Source organism: Notolepis coatsorum (genome assembly GCF_963971535.1).
Source record: "Notolepis coatsorum genome assembly, chromosome: 8".
NCBI lineage: Eukaryota > Metazoa > Chordata > Actinopteri > Aulopiformes > Paralepididae > Notolepis > Notolepis coatsorum.
Window position 1 is genome coordinate 27,600,959 of NC_140172.1, and position 15,920 is coordinate 27,616,878.

The 15,920-nt window shown below is 42.4% G+C and overlaps 1 protein-coding gene across 1 annotated transcript in view; it reads left to right on the plus strand.

Moving 5' to 3' along the window:
• The first annotated feature begins 299 nt into the window (after positions 1–299).
• specc1 (sperm antigen with calponin homology and coiled-coil domains 1) overlaps positions 300–15,920 on the plus strand; it is a 292,788-nt gene continuing 277,167 nt past the window's right edge. The window contains exon 1 of the mRNA XM_084320784.1: positions 300–367. The gene's annotated coding sequence lies outside the window, so the exon portion shown is untranslated. The remainder of the gene's footprint in view (positions 368–15,920) is intronic.

Consider the following 15,920-nt stretch of genomic DNA (forward strand, 5'->3'; position numbering starts at 1 on the left):
TATATGTCCCTATGCCATAAATGTCATGTATGTTGTGTATGTCATAAATGTCTATATGAATTGAAAATGGGGGACCCTGATGGAAACAAGACAAACGTCTTTCTCAGGTCTGCATCCCCTTAACAATTGTATGTATTGAGCCGTACTGTATTGTACCCATTCTGCAATCTGTTAAATAAAGTTTTCATTCATTCATTCATTCAGACAATGACTATATTTAAAAGAACTACAATAGCCAGAAATCTCCTCGAGCACTGCACCAAACTCGCGTGCTCCACCTACTGGGGCATTCAGTTTCAGTTTCCTCGACAGGCGCCAGCAGCAGCAGCGCTATGAACAGCAGCAGAGCCGCATCATTATTTAACAGGTGAGATGAGGGACTATTATTATTCCTCCTAACTCTTGGGTATCATTTTTTCCGTAACGTAAATTATTGATCAAATACAGCGTGCTATCAAATACAGTACAAATACAGTACTACCATTTGCCTGTCAGTTTGGTCGAAATGACAGAAAGCTGTCTGAGAGTTGTTCTTAAACGTTAGTTTGACAGAAACGGCCACTGACTTTGATGTCTGCTTGTCTTTGATGACAGTTGCCGAGTTTCCTTATTAAAATGCACTATTAAGTATTTAGCCCGCTGCCTTAATGTATCAAAACAAACAAGACATGTGTCGTCTTCTTCACACTGTCATAGTCATTCGGGATGTGTGTTGGTACAGTAGCAGCAGGATGCACAATGTTGTGCAAACATTCATCCTCATTTCTTAGTGCTTCTGTGGGCTGACTGATTGATTGATTGAAAACTTTATTAACAGATTGCAGAATGGGTACAGTACAGTACAGCTCAATACACACAATTGTTAAGGGGATGCAGACCAGAGAAAGACTTTCGTCTTGTTTACATCAGGGTCCCCCATTTTCAATTCATCATAACAATATAATGATTGATTGATTGAAAAGTGTATTAACAGATTGCAGAATGGGTACAGTACAGTACATCTCAATACAATTGTTAAGGGGATGCAGACCAGAGAAAGACTTTCGTCTTGTTTACATCAGGGTCCCCCATTTTCAATTCATCATAACATATATGACATACATGACATACAGATAGACAGTACTGCTACATCTATACATTTATGACATATCAGATTTGCAAATACAGTACTGTTTGTGATACAAAAGTGTCCAGAAAAGGAGTGTATATACATTTGGCGTAGAAACTGTACATTGGAGGAGGTTGGTGGGGTGGGGTTGGGTGGGTTGGGTGAGGGCTGTACATTGGAGGTGGGGAGGGGGGGGGGGGGTTGGGTATGGGACACACACATTTTACACTGTACATTGGAATATTGACAGCCTCAATGACATACACGACATACAGATAGACAGTACTGCTACATCTATACATTTATGACATACCAGATTTACAAATACAGTACCGTTTGTGATACAAAAAGAGTCTAAAAAAGAGAGTATATACAGCGTTGCTGTGTACTACTACTAGTTGTATTTTAACGGATTCATCTATTAGTATAGGCTTTATCAGTACAGATACCTGGGGGATTAATTTTTTTTTTGATAAACGATACATGGTTTGTTGTAGATGGCCAATTTACTACCAGCAACAGGCAAGAAAGTGAGCTCATGTGATGAAAGCAACTATGCTGAGGCAAGGTCTTGTTTTCAATTAAGCCATCAATTGCTCAGACAGTTTGGTTGTGAATCACTGACTTTAGACATTAATTAGCCAACATTTAAAATAGCTAACCTATAAACAAACAATACAATCCACCAGTAGACAGAAGATTATTATTATATTTTTTGAATAGCCAAATTTCCCCCACTTTTTTGTTCCACACCATTTTTGTTTTCCTTTTGTACATTTTTAAAAAGTGCCGGAAAATGTTCTGTCTTTGTAGGCTTGTCTTTTAGAGGTCTTCGCTGTCCAGTAGTCGGTGTGGGCATTCCTGTGGCTGTGTGGGTGACACTGTTTCGATCGGCCCTTGGAGCCCAAGTTGTCAGTTTTTGTTGTTATTTTTTTCAAACCTTATCTATTGTCCACACAGTGGTTCCAGGACGCCCACACAGTAGTTATCTTATGATGTGTGTAGCCTAAACCTTGTGCTTTAATTCACACAATTCCCATTCTTAAGACAAGGATTCAATGTTTATACAATATATTGTGATCCCTCTTAACACAACCACATGACGATAGCAAGACGGAGAAAAGATATTATCAAGATCATATCGGCTAATACTGATTGTTGGACACATGCCTATCCTCAGATAATGAAGAGGTGTCATTAGTGTTGGGAGGGGTAACTTACAACAACACTGGTTATATGAAATAAAGTGCATAACCACATGAATTATAGGAGACATTTGCCTAACTGAAATCACTTGGCATGCACATTAAGCAAAACAAATAAAAACGTATCAAATATAAAATAGCAAAAATGCCAATTCTACAATTGGCCAAATATTGGCTTTAATTTTATTAAGCTGACTTAATAAAGATGACTTATCCAGTGCCTTGGTGGCCAGTAGTAGCCTGTATCAGCTGCTTTTATCAAAAGGGTTTTTATTTTGTTCTGCTGTCAGAGCAGTTGGAAATTATATTTTTTAACTTCTTCCCAAGCTCTACAGTTTGGATTGTGCATTGTTAAATGACATGACCAGCCAGCCATTAGTTCCTCATTAGGCTAGTCCTATGTGAAGCCGTCAACAACAAGGTTTTGTTTGTGTTTAGTCTGGTCATCTGTGACAGCTTGTACTTGATTTCTAGATACTTTAAACATTTTGCTATTTTGGTCATGGTTTACTACTGTGTGTCATAATTGAATGTTTCGGTAATGACTAAAATATCCAGGGGTAAGTTATACTGTAACAAATTCTTAGGCTAATTAAAGACTTTTGTGTCGTTGGAGTCTAAACCTATACTTTTCGAGGAGGCAAACCTAAGGGGAGGAGTCCCGCATGTAGGACACAACACCAGTGGTTCGCCTGTGATGTATTAGTTATTCTGCTAGAAACCAAATGTGACGGCAAATCACATCTTTCACTTCATGTTTCTCTAATAACGCCAAGCGTGACAAAGAAGGATCAGAGAGGAAGTAGACGGCACCACCCACCTATCATTTCTCAGTCAGTGCAAACTCTGTTTGTATGTAATTACACCCTTTTGCCTTTCTCTTGGCTACCCATCCAAGCAATGGAAATAAATGGGTAGAAATGTGTCTTTGGCGGATGGTTAGGGCAGTGCTCGGAACAGAGACGGCAGGGCAGAGAGCAGCGTGCCGGGAGGCAGGTCCTATGGCAGAACCAGAACCAGAACCAGGAGGACTACTACTGAATACGGTAGTAGGGGCGTAACGGTACACAAAAACCACGGTTCGGTACGTACCTCGGTTTTGAAGTCACGGTTCACGGTTAATTTTGGTACAGTGGGGGTGGGCGGCTACGTGGCGTAGTGGGCAAGGCGCTCGCCACGAATGCGGAGACGCTGGGCTCGCCAGTTCGAGCCCAGCGCTCCACATTTGCTTTCAGTTTAGCTGGTCGTCCGTACTAATACACATTGGCCGTATTAGGGGGTGGGAAACTGATGGGTGGGGATCGGGCGTTGTGGACAGCGACTCCTACAGGTCGGTTGGTGCGCCTGCGCAGTAGAATCAGGAAGTGTCGGGGGCAGCGTGAGCCTCCCACGCGTTACTCCTCGCCACTGAGAGATCGAGCTGCGCAGGTGAAAAGATGCGACTGCTGTTACCTCAAGTACCGGAGGGGACTTGTGCTATGTATGACTTAGTCCACATTGCAGCCGGCTTGTGGGAGGCAAGAAACAGCGTTCGTGACAGGGGAGGGTTGAATTGGATGATACGAAATTGGGATGGGAGAAAATATAGAAAATGGGAGAAAAAGTGGATCAAAAAAAAAATGTTGGTACAGTGGGGGGAAAGTTTGCAGAACGTGGCTTTCCATGTTCCACTCGGGGGGGACGTAGAGTGCAGTTACTGTTAAGTAGGGCTGTCAACGAATATTCTATATTCGAATTAAGAATCGACTTGTAAATTTTTTTTAAAACACATACATAGAATGTAAAATGAATATTAGATTGTGGTCTTCTAGGTAGGTAGGTCGTTTGCATTCGCCATACTATGAGGCTATGCTAAATTACAGGTAATCTCTCAGTGGTGTGCGAACAACATCCGGCCCTTTTCGCAAGTTATATTTTGGGAAGGGGGCTTTTGAGTTGTGAATTAACGTAACGTATTTGTTGTATTCGTTCGGTACACAGCGCGTACTGAACTGAAGGTCCCGTACTGAAATGGTTCGGTATACGAATATGTGTACCGTTACACCCCTAATTGGTAGTATTGTGCAATAGCTTTCCTTCTCTCTTTGCTCTCGTCTTTTACTTGCTGTTGTAGGTGTGAATGAATGAAGCTAAGGAGCCGAGGCTGGTCTTGGTTACTATGAGACAGTTCATGATGAGTCACTTGGAAGCCATAACATGCTATTCGCTTTTTTCACCTTTGAAATTAATTTAAATTTAATTGAAAGTTCACATGGTACAGTAGGGTACTTTGTGTGCTGAAAAAGTTACAGCAACTTATACTGTCTAACCTGTCTATTCTATATATTTATTTGCATCATATGATTATCCTGATTTAAATGTCTTAATCAAATCCTAATCTGCCAGTGTTGGTGCTATCTCTGCCTATTTGCCCTATTCACTTCGCCGCCATCTTTGTTTTCATAGGTCACGTTGACTGAATTCAGTCGTTAAAGTACCGAGGGCGCCTATCGCAAAGAGTAGGGGGTTCCCCGACGTTCCTGGCCAAATTCCCAATCGGGTCTCTGACATCCCTCCCCCTTAATTGGCTGATATCAATCCCTGTCTCCTGAGCCGTTCAGCCATTGTGTAGTGTGATGTGTGCCAGTGTATGGCAGCCATTGAGCCTGCGTCGGCGTAGCCCAAGGTTGGGTGCTACCTGTGGTGGTGAAGGAGGCAGTTTCCACCCTACATTGTGGGGAGCGCTTTGAGTGTGTAGAAAAGCGCTATACAGTATAAATGTAATAATCAATCAATCAATGCATTTCAATGAGCTGATAACTCATTTACTTCCATTTATTTCAAAACATGACAAGTACAGCAGTTTCAAAAACAGAGTGCGGTAATCACAAGCTTGTAATTCCAATGTATATTCTGCCTGTTGTTTTGACAATTTATTTTTTATTTTTATTTTTTATCTACTTTTTCTCCCCATTTTCTATTTTTCTCCCATCCCAATTTCATATTATCCAATTCTCCCCTCCCCTGTCTCGAACGTTGTTAGACCATGCCTCCCACTGGTCGGCTGCAGTGAGGACCAAGCCTTGCATCACGTGTCCTCTCCGGTACACGAGGAGGCAGCTGTCGCATCTTTTCACCTGAACAGCGCGATCTCTCAGTGGCGAGGAGTAACGCGTGGGAGGCTCACGCTGCCCCCGTTGCTTCCTGATTCTGCTGTACAGGCGCACCAACCGACCTGTAGGAGTCGCTGTCCACAACGTCCGATCCCCACCCACCGGCTTTCCCACCCCCCTAATACTGCCAATTGTATTAGTATGAACGACCAGCCAAGCCGGAAGCAACGCAGAGAGCTGGGCTCGAACCCAGCATCTCCTGCGTTAGTGGCGAGCGCCTTGCCCACTGCACCACTTAGCCGCCCTGACAATTTTGGTTCTTGAAGTGGCATTTTTATAACTAAGTTTTAACATTGAAGTGAACAGACACTTGCACATCCATACCTCACGTTAGGGCTGGGCGATATGGCCTCTAAATGATATCATGATATTTTTTGGCTCTATCACGATACACGATATATATTGCGATATTTTGACATTTCCTCTAAAGCACTTAAAAATGCTTGATTTAACCCTTTGATGGATACAGTCACGCCAATATGATGATTATATAAACCTCTGTTGTCAAGCCTCGTCAATATACCCCCCCCCCCATTTTCTCACTAATGGAACTGGTGTCGTGGATCACTCCTGTGAGAGTTTCCAGGGTTAACGGCTAACGTTAGTTAGCTTAGCTTAGTTAGCGGCTAACTTAACCGCCTCTCTGTCTCTCCTCTCTGTCTCTGGGTGTGTGTGCGTGTATGTGCGTGTACGTGACGTAAATTGGGCGAGTGTGTCTGTGTGTCTGTGTGAGGGAGAGAGGAAAGTGCTGCCCTAAAGTAAGTCTCATCTCAGCCGTGGCGGCTTAGAAACTGACGTAAGGTTTTGTGCAAAACATCACGATGTCCACGATATGTTTAAAAAGTTTATCGTTGGGGAGCTCCCGTAGCTCACCGCATATCTCGGCGCTATTTCTGCGTCGGGGAAAACCGTGCTCGTCACGGATCTGGGGGAGTTCGATTCCCGGACCCGCCGTCATTTCTCACAATGTCTTCCCCTGCTCTACATCCCAAAAAGTGTATCGTTAATGAACTGTACCCGATATTTATTTAATATCGTCATATTGCCCACCCCTACCTCACGTTGCATCAAACTGGACCAATATGGCGGCGAGGTGAATGAGGTCAATTGAACTCGACCTACACAGGACCAAATAATGACTTGTTCTTAATTAACCTGCCTATTCAAATAAAGGTTTGATGATGATGATGATAACTGCTAATAGAATGACCACATTGACATCTCTATATTGAGTAGAACTACTTACCAACAGCTTCTACCACTAACATCCCTAAACCAGTGTCAGGGCTTTTCATGTCGCCTATTTGTTGTCATTCTTTCAAGCCACTATGTGGAGGCTATATTTCGACATCTTTCCCCATCACTTTGTCCTCACTCCCTTCACGCACGTTGTCATAATGCTTCTGCCTTGTTTTAATTGGTGTTGTTAAGCAGCACAGTTTTGGCCGTAACCCCGTCGTAACATTACGTTGTTCATCTGACGTCCCCATCTCTTCCTCTGGTGTAGATCTGTGTCTGATCCGTCTTATATTTTATTTATATCGCCCCTCGGTAGGTCTTCTGCCTCTTGCCAGGCCATCATCGTGAATAATACCAATCCGTCCTTAATTGACCTGCCCGGGTACATAATGATCTTTACCATGCTGTCTGTGTGTGTGTGTCCTCAGAGGGCCTGGACTGAGTAGTCCGTTTGCTTCCCAGTCCCGTCGTTTTCTCTGCGCCGCTCTATTCCGCTCAGCGCGGCTCTCTATCCAGGCAGCCCCTCTCTCATTGGAGGAGCAGGACTGCTATTTATAGCCAGGGCTCTGAGGTGAACTGGTCTGCCTGTGTGACGGGCGGGATGAGGCCAATGAAGAGGCACCATGCTCTCCTTGATTGTCCTGTCCACCTGAGTCTGTCCTTGGGGGATAATAATTGTGTGTGTGTGTGTGTGTGTGTGTGTGTGTGCACGTGTGTGTGTGTGCACGTGCACAGGCATTTGTGTGCATGCACGTGTTTGTGTAAAGTATGTCCTTTCTGAGAGGATTAGTGTTTCTGCTAGGTGCTGTCTCACAAAGTCAAGAGAATTCTATTATTGTTGCTGCTGCTGTCCTGAATTACTTCTGGAGCCTAAAGACCGGGGAGCTGCCCCCCCCGACCCACACCCCCAGCGGAGTGGAGAGAGCAGCCGCTGCAGCTGAGCTGCCGCCATGTTAATCAGTTGGAACAGGAACACATGCCACATCAGCAGCATCTGCAGGTAGCGCTGTGGGCTAATCTTTTGTCACAGTGCATTAGGGTTGGGTACTGTTCACATTTGAACCCGTACTGGTACCTGTGAATCGATACTGGTACCCAACGGTACCTTTTTTCGGTACTTTAGTCTCTAAAAATTGTATCGACCTACCTCAGTTGTAAAAAATGTGTCCAAACTTCTAATTATTTATTATCATTATTTATTTAGATATTTCTTTTATAGTATAATACTGTATATATATATATATAATATTGCAGCGAGCGTTGTCTGCATCTAGCTTTGTAAAGTGTAACCACACTTGCGACCGTTTCCGGCTTGCCATCGCCCCGACTGCATTGTTGTTGTTGAATCAAGTGAAATCCTAGGTAAGCCTGTATTGTGCGCGTGAACGTTGACGTGAAAGGTGCGGCACACTTCATAGGTTTCGTTTTGCGGTAAAACGAAACGTTGACGTCATACATTTTTTTTTAAATGAAATGTGGCACCGGTGGATCTCGCGTGAATCGGTACTCGGTAGTACCGACGTGATTAGGTCTCTATACCCTTAAAAGTACCGGATTCGGTACCCATTCCTAGTCATCACGGTTCTGTGCTAATCTTTTGTCACAGTGCATGTGTTGCCTTGCGAGCGAGGGTACAGATGACAGCAGGGAGCTGGACACTCGCCACCTAATATTAAAAATGACTAGCTATGCAAGTCAGGGGCCATCTTCCCCAAATGTGATGAAGAGGCAGAGACACGGAATGAATGAGTCACTGCATTTATATAGCGCTTCTCTAGAGACACTCAAAGAGCTTTACAATATAGAGTAGAATTTGCCTCCCCCGACAGTCACCATTATGTGTAACACCCAACCTTGGGCTACGCAGGCTCAATGACTGCCTTACACTGGCACCAGGCACACATCACACACACACAATGGCTGAAATGCTCAGGAGACGAGGGTTGATACCAGCCAATTAAGTATGCATGACACTCTGGATCAGATGCATGCTATGTATGTCTACACACTACTGCTCTCACACTCTCATGCAGTCTACGCTACTATCATAGACACAGTACTAAACTGAACAGTCAACGAGAACCTAAAACAGTTACCAAGGAGCTGCCTGCCTAACCCAAATCTAAGATAACTCACCCTAGTCTTCATGTGTGTACTGGCGGGTGGTTCTTACGCACCCATACACCACTTCCTTTGGGGAAGGTTCTTACGCACCCAGGGAACAAAATTTACTTTTTGACTTACCAGCCATTTGGCTGGTAGATTTTAAAAACTACCAGCCAGGCATATTTTTTACCAGCCAAAAATTAAAAATAGCTTTTTAGTATATCGCCATGTGTTATTATTACTATATAATACTCTCATATGCTATTTTCAATTAATATCATAAACAACATAAGGGATATGAGCATAATTTTGAGTGGACTGAAGGAATGAGTCAGCGTTAATAGTTTTAAATGCAAATAATTTATTGAAACATAGAAGTGGGGTCGGGGACACACACACTGTTTCAACTCACCACCCCCGCATCATATTGTAGTCTAGTCTGTCTTCAAACTTCCACTCCTCTCGAAACCTTTTTATATTTGAATATCAACATTATCTGTGCATCCTCAGTAATCCTCAGTTTACTACAATATACTCCTCTCCTGAGTCCTGACTAGTGACTTCATCGTCTTTCCAAACGCACGCACACATTTCCCTTTCCCCAGTCCACACTGTCTGCTGTTCTCTATGGCTCTGCCGCTGATCAGGATTAGCTTGTTAGCTTACGCTAACATAACGTTCATTTCGGGCGATGTGGGCATAAAGGAATGGCGACGATGCAATGCATGTTAGATGCATTTGACCCGTTGTGAGAAGAAGAAAAAACCACAGACTTATTTCGGCTCGCAAAATAGGCGCACTGCTGTGTAGCTCTGCTCTCAGGGAACAAACTTAACTTTTTGACTTACCAGCCATTTGGCTGGTAGATTTTAAAAACTACCAGCCAGGCAGATTTTTTACCAGCCATTGGCGGTTGGCTGGTACTTATTTTGTTCCCTGTACGCACCCATACACCACTTCCTTTGGGGAGGTCACCACTACTACCCGCATGGACAACAAACACTTGTTGCTACAGCCTAACTGGGGAGTTAATGTTCCAGCCAGCCTGATTTGACATAGCTGTCCGGCTACCATCCTCCCTAGCTGTACACCACATTACCAGCACTGACTCACCACTCTTTATGCTTGTGTACCTCAGTCCAGCCAGCCTGGCAAAACACTCTGGTATAGCTGGAAAACTGCAGTGGCGTCGCGTGGGTAAAATAACAGGGGAAGCCAAAAAAAATTATTAAAAAAAAATTATTAAATATTTTTATTAATATTTTTTTTTTATTATTATTATTTTTAAGTCAAGCAGTCACCATGTACACTACAGTATGGCTCGGCGGCCAGTCAAACTTTCTTAACAGATTGCAGAATGGGTACAATACAGTACGGCTCAATACACACAATTGTATAAGGGGATGCAGACCAGAGAAAGACGTTTGTCTTGTTTACATCAGGGTCCCCCATTTTCAATTCATAGTGACATTTATGACATACAAGACATCATGACATCAAATATACAGTACTGTTACCCATAGATCCTGACAGAGTATATACATATGATGGGGAGGGGACTGTACATTAGGAGGGGGTGGGTGGGTGGGAGAGAAATATACATATGGCCGGGAGAGAATATGACTGTCTATTAGACAAACGTGACAAGACAAACGTATTTCTCTGGTCTGCATCCCCTTAACAATTGTGTGTATTGAGCCGTACTGTATTGTACCCATTCTGCAATCTGTTAAATAAAGTTTTCATTCATTCATTCATTCATTCATTCATTCATTCATTCATTCATTCATTCACGTGTCTGTTGCGCGGCGCGCCCAGCCATCAGAGCGCTCCTACTGTAAAATGCGGAAGCAGCCATGTCAGCCTCAGTTTTACTCGTTTATAAAAATGATTTAAAATGTTTATTAGCAACGCCGAGCTTTCAAACCCCGCCGCATCTGTGTGTGAAACCCTAATGGAACGCTGGGTACCTTTGACATTTATATCCGATATATTTTGGACCCACCGCTAGCTTTTAAGCAGTGCTTGATGGTGCACATTAACCTGGCTACTACGGAGGAATAAGTGACTGCGTATTCCAGCCCCTGGCTTGCATTGCAGTCATGAAAGGGTATACAAGCTTGCCTGATAACGTTAGTTAGTCAGTCAGGCTGCTCGGTGCTTACCTGGTCAATAATGTGGTCCTCCTCTTGCCAGATAGATTTGTTAAATCATAATATCCACAGTGGTGTGCTCTGCTGGTCCTCAGTAAATGTCCCGCCGGCGAAAATAAGTTGCTATTAAAGTGCTAAATGTTAGATACACTAATAGAGGATTCGAACGTGCCCGCTCTGTTAATAACATTTTCAATCAATTCCGCGAGGGGATGATGTTCAGACATGTTTGTAGTAGACTACTAGACTGAGTGACGCCAGACAGTTTTATACTACTAATGGGATGTCACGTTAGGTAGTCAGGTGGAAACGTGAACTTCTGAGTGCCCCGCCTCCAGGGGGGAAAATATGCTGAGTGTTTTCCTCCCAGCTCTGTTTTAAACTTTTAGGTTGTGGCAGTCAGCTCGAATCTGATTGGCTAGGATCGGATTTGGACTCTATAATGCTGGAAGCCTGGAGAAAGAGACCTACCCACTGCCTCTCTCCTATACTAGCTGCAGTGAGCACAGTCTGACAGTGTGTTAGAGGGAGTGAGAAGGAGAAGAGGGAGACATTTAAAAAAATATATATATATATAACACAGATGCACAGATGAAAAAGAATGTAAACTATATTAATTTTTTTTTTTTTTTCATATTTCATATTTCATATTTGATATGAATTTATAGGGAGGCATGGCTTCCGTTGGCTTCCATAAGGATTCGCCACTGGAAAACTGTAGAGCCTATCTGATCCACTCCCCAACCTGTTGGCACACAACAACATTTATACAAATGCAAAGCAACCTTAACCAAAACAAAGAAAACCAGTTACCATGGACCTCCAAACATCTGTGGCTTGTACAAACCAAGTGCACCATGCAAACCACAGAGAGACTAGGGAATTTAAGCAATCCAATTCAACGTCACCCAAATCCCTATATAGACAAACTACAGCTCTCACACTCACCTGCAGTCTAAGCTACTATATAGACAAACTACGGCTCTCACACTCACCTGCAGTCTAAGCTACTATATAGACAAACTACGGCTCTCACACGCACCTGCAGTCTAAGCTACTATATAAGACAAACTACAGCTCTCACACTCACCTGCAGTCTAAGCTACTAGACAAACTACGGCTTTCACACTCACCTGCAGTCTAAGCTACTAGACAAACTACGGCTTTCACACTCACCTGCAGTCTAAGCTACTAGACAAACTACAGCTCTCACACTCACCTGCAGTCTAAGCTACTATATAGACAAACTACAGCTCTCACACTCACCTGCAGTCTAAGCTACTATAGACAAACTACAGCTCTCACACTCACCTGCAGTCTAAGCTACTATATAGACAAACTACAGCTCTCACACTCACCTGCAGTCTAAGCTACATATAGACAAACTACGGCTCTCACACTCACCTGTAGTCTAAGCTACTATATAGACAAACTACGGCTCTCACACTCACCTGTAGTCTAAGCTACTATATAGACAAACTACGGCTCTCACACTCACCTGTAGTCTAAGCTACTATATAGACAAACTACGGCTCTCACACTCACCTGTAGTCTAAGCTACTATATAGACAAATTACGGCTTTCACACTCACCTGCAGTCTAAGCCTCACGGATCTTGGGTCTACAGAGGGTTTGATTTAGTCTCTCATCAGTCATACACTGTAGGCCTATTTACAAGGTCCTAATGGTTTATTGACCCATGGTGAGTGGGAAATAATGGAATCAACAAACCCATAAATTTCTCTTTCTGGGCATTGCAGATGAAGAGAGAGAGAGTGGTAGAGAGAGAGAGAAGAGAGAGAGGGAGGGAGTAGTAGAGAGAGAAGAATAATACCAATAACCTATTTACGATGGGCTGGCACGACTTTCTTTCATCACATCATTTTTCATTCCCACACAGTGTTGTCAGAGTAGTGGTGGGGCATCTGGTCTATTATGATACTTTATGATCATATTTGGTGAAATTCTCTTTACATCCCAACAGCTACCAATAAATCAAATGCTCTGAGAAAGAAACCCGGTCTCTGTGACTCTTCCAGGTCTGTAATCAAATATTACAAAATCGAAAGTGCACATTGTTAGTGTTGTCACGATACTGGCATTTCTAACTTCGATACGATACCTTGAAAAGTATCGATATTCGATACCATTTTCGATACCACGGGGAAAAGATTTTAATCTTAAAATGTAAATTTCTTTATTTTATTTTTTTTTAATTTAGCTTTTGTTGCTGGTTGATTCTCCTCACCTTCTCTCTGGTATTATAAGAGAAGAGAAATATAGCAATTTTAAAACCCTTTGTTTTAGGGCTGGGCGATATGGCCTAAAAATAAAATCTCAGATTATTATTTTTTAAATCCGATTTACCATTTTAATCGATTTTTTTCTCTTGAAAACTAGAAATCATTCAAATAACCTTTGTTTTTATTTGATAAAAAAAAATCAAACCAAGATGAATTTTCCTATTGGGATTGAAGTGCAAACCTAACTTTCACCAATCTTCATTTAAAAAAGAAATAATAATAATAATAATAATATATATATAAAAGGTTACTCTTGATCAAACAAAGATGAATGTCCCTATTGGGATTAATAGTGCAATAACTAGCTTTTTCACCAAACTTCACTTAAAACAAATAAAAGGTGCCTCTTGATCATCAAACAAGAATGAATTTCCCTATTGGGATTAATAAAGTGCAAATCTAACTTTCACCAAACATCACTTTTTGTAAAATAAAAGGTGACCCTTGAAAAAAAAATTATTAATCGATTGGAAATTAGTATTGCAACTGTTTTAAATATAGAAAAATCGATATTTTTGACAACACTACAGTAGGCTACTTTGTGTGCTGAAAAAGTTACAGCAACTTATACTGTCTATACGTCTATTCTATATATTTATTTTCATCATTATGATTATCCTGATTTGAATTTCTTAATCAAATCCTTATCTGCCAGTGTTGGCGTTATCTCTGTCCATTTGCCCTATTCACTTCGCCGCCATCTTTGTTTTCATAGGTCACGGTGAATGCATTTCAATGAGCTGAGGACTAATTTACTCCCATGTATTTCAAAACATGACAACTACAGCAGTTTCAAAAACAGAGTGCAGTAATCACTTGTAAGCTTGTAATTCCAATTAAAATGGCCTGAATCTTAATAACTAATCACTAATCAGATTATTCTGGCCTGCCAAGCGGTGTTCCCAGGGTCGCATCGGAACACTAACCACTAACACCACCGTCATGTTCTTTGTCTAAAGGTCCACAACAATATGCAAATTTGCCTGCTGCTCGGAGGGAAATCTTTTTTTGTTATTTATTTTAAGAATGCAGCTTGAAGCTGCCTGTGCCGCTGGGAGTCTGTAGAAAACCTTTGTTGCCCGCGCACGGCGCCAGGTCTTGCAAAGTGGTGCAGAGCTCTCTCTATTTCAGCCGGACATGTAAGCTCTTTTCTTTTCTCCAAAATTGCCAGTTTCATATCCACTGTGTAGCGGTGGTTTGTTGAAAGATGTTTGTTTATTTGATTCTCTGTCACATAGCATTTAACCCCCGGGGCAATTATTTAGCCACCGCTAATGGAGGCCCTGCTTCTGTTTTAACAAGAGTGTCTCTCGCACTCCTTTTAGCATGAGGAGCTATGATCATCTGAAGCTCTTTGCCTCTTTCGTGCACACACACACGCACAGAAAGCAGCTTTAGTGTGATGTGAGTAAAAAAGAGACTGTTATCTATACCCAAGAGTCGACTGAGGCTAGGCCTGGTCTGCATACTGTTGGAGTAGCACATCCTCAGCTGCAGTGGAGGAGGCTCTTAACTCATTCAGGGCCAATCACGGAAAAAGTCGGGTTAACTTGCCATGCGTTGAGTGCCAATCACGAGAAATCTCGGGTTTTAATCGTTATTTCTTTTATTAGCTATATCCATTCATTTTCCCCCACTACAAGTCCCCTTTCATGGGTGCATGAGGAAGGATAAAAACGATAATCTAGCGTTGATTTCAGGAAGATTCGATAATCAGCCGAAAAATTACAACGTGATAACTGGATTTCACTGAAGGGCTATTTTCGCGTCTTTTCCTGGGATTACTAAGAATCACCCAAACTATACTAATATTCAAAACGGAAATGTACGGATTAAAAAACAATCTGTTTTTTGCATGTTGACCAGAAGCAACTCACTGACAATCGACAGTGTTATTAGATCCATAGCTATAATATTTCATATATTTTAAGCACTCTCCCCATTGACTTACAGCGATGGCGTTCTACCCAGAAGGTAAACAGCGACCCCTGGCGCTGAATGAGTTCATTGAAGAGAGAAGGGGAGCTTGGCCTGGCCTAGGTTTGGTCATCCCACCTCTGGAACAGTGTCATGATAGAGGAGTAAGCAGTGAACTTACCACAGGTTACTGGCCTGTTCAGTTAGGTTGCTGGACTGTACAGCTGGTTACTGGACTGACTGTATTGGATTATTGGCTATTGGACTATCTGTTGCTGGACTATACAGCAAGTTACTGAACTATACAGCAAGTTACTGAACTATACAGCAAGTTACTGGACTATACAGCAAGTTACTGAACTATACAGCAAGTTACTGGACTATACAGCAAGTTACTGAACTATACAGCAAGTTACTGGACTATACAGCAAGTTACTGGACTATACAGCAAGTTACTGAACTATACAGCAGGTTGTTGGACTGTATTGGTTGTAGGTATTTTGCAAGGATAAGACCAGCTCCCAGCCTTCACACCTTTCTCTTAACACATTCAGCGCCAATCACGAGTATACTCGTTATTGGCCGCCGTTGGGAGTAAACTCGTTTTTAGATCCTTTGATCTTTTTCCTCTGATCCCCATTCTAAATCATCATCCGGATCATTCTAGCCATCCCTGGCTCGTTTGTATATGTTGGAATTGCAATGCCAATCGAATATCACCAGGTGGCAGTATCGTC